Genomic DNA, 4,457 nt, shown 5'->3' on the forward strand with positions numbered 1-4,457 from the left:
GTTCCCTGATAGGAGATTTAACCGGAAAATTGTTAATGTGAACATTGTCTTTAGCCGGGTCATCAGGAAAATTAACATCAGTGTTAGGAATATCACATGAAGGTTTTGTTATGAGCATCAGAATGGCAAGACTCATCAACAGAACTATTGTCCATGACTACAGGAGTTATAGGCTTCTTAACATTCTGAGCCACAGTGGTTACATATCTTGGCATAATCTGATCAGCATGCCTTCTCCAAAATACGTTTCCATGACCTGTTAATTGAATCTTATAATTACGTACACCTAACTCTTCAATTACTTTTTTCCTGGCAACCATTTCTCTCCCTTTCCATAATTTCTTACAAACACAGCATCCTCTAACTTATATTTGGATACACCAACAACCTCTTCCTCAATCTTACTTTTCCTCTTCTTTTCCTTTTGAAGGGAGTGCAAAGGTCCCTTAAAAGTTCTACCCATTAACATCTCTGAGGGCGTTTTGCCAGTGGAAGCACTAACAGTTCTTCTCTGATTATATAAGAATCTACATATTCTAAGATGAATATCCCCACTTTCAAATTTACGCAAACCACTTTTAAAGGTTCTCACTGCACGTTCTGCTAACCCATTTGAGGAAGGATTGTATGGTGCTGGCGTCACATGTTTAACACCATTCTTAGAAAAAAAAAATTCCTCCATTTCTGCTGAACAAAAATTTGCAGCATTATCTGACACTATTTGGTCAGGTAAGCCAAAATTTGCAAATGTTCTTCGCAACAATTTAATAGTAGCTTTTGAAGAAATGGTTTCAGTAACATGCACATCCATGAATTTGGAAAAAGAATCAACAATTACTAAAAAAATATTGTCCATCTATAGGTCCTGCATAGCCAATGTGTAATCTTGACCATGGTATACCCGAATCTGGCCAAGCAAGAGACTGAGATTAGGGCTGCTGGTGATTAGAAATAGAACAAATAGAACAACTTTTGGTAACTTCCAACAGATCTTGATCCAGCTTAGGCCACCATACCCATTTTCTTGCTTCAGCTTTCATTGCATTTACTCCATTATGTCCTAAATGCAAATGATCCAACACTACTTTCCTTAATTCCAACGGAATTACCACTCTATTTCTGAACAACACAATTTCATCATGAAGGCTAAGATCATTTTTGATCTTGGAGTACTCTGACACATTTGGGTTATTTTGCCAACCAAATTTAAGGTTATTTACAACATGTTTAAGAACTGGGTCCTTTCTGGTATACAGTTTGACTTTGTCCAAAACAATATCACTATATGCCATTACCTTGATTAAATTGACATATTCAACAGGTACACTAAATTCATTGTCCGAATCTACTATGGGTAATCTACTTAAAGCATCCGCAACCTGATTTTCTCTGCCTGCTCTGAACACCAGATCAAAGTTAAACTGTGATAACAGAGCCCAACACTGCAATCTGGCATTGGCATCAATTGGAATTTGTTTCTGTTTACCAAATAAACCTAACAATGGTTTGTGATCCGTTTTTACGACAAATTCTCTTCCTAGTAAGAAATATTTCAACTTAACTACTCCATAAACCACCGCAAGAGCCTCTCGATCCAGCTGAGAGTAATTCTTTTCAGCGGAAGATAACTTCTTACTAGCAAAATGCACAGTCTGTTCTTCCTTATTCACAACTTGTTTTAAAACACATCCAACTCCAACTGGGGATGCATCAACCTCTAAGATAAGGGGAGAACAGCCATCAAAATTTGACAAAACTTGAGTTACACAATTCTTTCTTAATAGTCAAAAAATAATTTTCTTCTACCTTAGTCCACTTAAAGGTTGCATTTTTCTGTAGAGGATCATACAAAGGAGCAAGAATTGTAGCAAATTGTGGAACAAACCTACAATAATAAGTTACTAAGCCAACAAATGACTTTACTTCTGCCACCGAGGTGGGAGCTGGGGCTTGAGCAATTGCTCTTATTTTACATTCGGAAGGCTTTATACCCTTCCCACTCACATCATATCCTAGATATTCAATTGTATCAGCTTCAAGTACCGATTTACTTTTATTAACCTTGACATTATTTTCTTGAAGTATGCTTAGTACTTTTAAAAGTCTTTCATCATGTTCCTATTCAATGGAACCAGTTACAAGAATGTCATCCAAAAATACTGCTACTCCTGGAATTTTACTCATTAACTGAACCATGAAGCGCTGAAAAATAGCAGGAGAGGAAGCAAGCCCAAAAGGTAATCTGTTGTATTTAAATAGACCTTTTGGAGTGTTCATCACTAAGTAGTACCTCTGAGCCTCTTCATCTACTGCCATTTGCAGATTAGCATTTTTTAAGTCCAGCTTGGAAAAGAGTTGTCCCTTTCCAACTACAGACAAAAGTTCATCCACCTTTGGTAATGGATACTGATCTACTAGCAAAAACTGATTGAGGTATTTAATGTCTGCACATATGCGTACAGATTTCTGGTCTTGTTTTAAAACTGGTACTATCGGGGCTGCCCATTCACTGAATTCTACAGGGGAAATGATACCCTCCTTAACTAGGTTGTCCAACTCGTCTTCCACTAACTTTCGAAAATGGAATGATGTGTGTAAACAAAATTTGATGCAGCCTGAAGGGATTTCTCCCCGTCTTCTCCTTTTAGGCATGGGGGAACGGAGAGGGGGGGGTGCCGATTTAAAGAAGCGGCCTTGCTGTGGATGTGATGTGCCTTGCGACACTGCCTCTGACCCAGGGTAGTGGACAAGGTGCAGGGATGACCCGTCATCCAGGAGGTGCTGAGATAAGAGGGAGGGTGGAGGGGAGCGGAGTGTATTTAGGGATGGAATGGGTGGGAATGATTTTATGCCTTTTTCGTTTTGGCTACCTCCCTTGTAAGGGGAAAGAAGCCTTGGTATATTATGTATGTAAAACAGTTTTCAGAAACATCACCAATTATAATGAAAACATAGAAAATGAGAACCACTGATGTAGGGTCAATACATTGTCGTCAGGTTATCCGGGACTGACTGAACCATCCGCAACTGTCTGAACTGTCCATGGGAGGTTCTGCTCACATCTACATCCTCTGAAGATTTGTTTCTGGTCCAGTTGTTTTAATTTTCTATGTCATCAACAAGAGGACAGGAGACACAAAATGGACCAGAACAACCAAATCTTCATACGCAATCAAGGGATGGAGACCCAGAGGATGTAGGCGTGAGTGGAACCTCCCACGGACAGTTCAGACAGTCGTGGACAGTTCAGTCAGTTCCAGATAACCTGACGACAATATATCAACCCTACATCAGTGGTTCTCATTTTCTATGTTTTCATTATAACTGGTGATATTATCATTGTTGATATTTATTTATATTTTTATTTATTTAGTTATTTTTATTTTCTCTGTCATCATTATTTCTATCATTACAATTGGTGTCAATATTTTTCTTGTTAATTCTTATATATATCTTTATCATTATTTTCATTTTCATGGACATTCATATTATTGAGATTGCCAGCATGACTATTTATGGCTGGTATTATTATTATTTTCTATGTTTTTACCATTATTGTGTTTTTAATAAAGGACATTTGAGACACAGGTTGCTGGACACCACACTAATATTTGGAAGTTTTTCGACTGCCTGAAGAAAGAACAAAACTATATTAAAGTCAAAGTCGATCAATACTTGGCCGGGACTTCATCTCGACCACAAAGAAATAAATATTGTGACCCTTCTGAACAGATGAAAAAATATTGTAGAAAGATATCCTTCATATAGCAACGTTGTTGATTATTTGCGGGCAATAGCCCATAACCTAGCTTTCTGATTTTAAGTAAACCAATTTATAGTTTTAAGTTTAGTTTATACTAATTTGTCATTTTCAATAGTTCTGTCATTAAATAATATGAACTATTCTTAATAAATACTATGAAAAGAAACTCTAAATAAAGGCTATGAAGGTAATTATTTCGTCATCAAAGATAAAAATATGCTAAATCAAGGATGAAAATATGTCTCAGTTATATATTTCAAGTTAGAATATTTTCATTTTTATTTTTCGATGAATTGTGTATATCAATAAATTGAGCATGTCGATGAATTGCTGTTGGTGAATTGTCAGTGAATTCACCTAGACCCTTAAAACATGACTAGGATTCAAGTTCTGTTCTCATGAAAAAAATTCCTTCTATTTAATCCTATCCACAATGGCTCATAAGAACTTAGTAGTTTTCTGAATTCCCTAATTATTTCTCACATATAGTATGGGATACCAAGGTAATAAATGATTCTCTGTCAATTTCAATTACATTCAAAGGAAATACCAAATGTTTCTACCTATGTTTAATAACATGGTTATGGGCCTATAATGCCTGCTACCAATCAACTTAAACACTCAAATGAAGGTTTTAAATAGAAAGCTCCTTTTAATCATGGCATAGCACAAAAGACTGGAAGGATGACTTATT

The sequence above is a fragment of the Oratosquilla oratoria genome, chromosome 12 (assembly GCF_046742065.1).
Source record: "Oratosquilla oratoria isolate Oo_2021 chromosome 12, ASM4674206v1, whole genome shotgun sequence".
NCBI lineage: Eukaryota > Metazoa > Arthropoda > Malacostraca > Stomatopoda > Squillidae > Oratosquilla > Oratosquilla oratoria.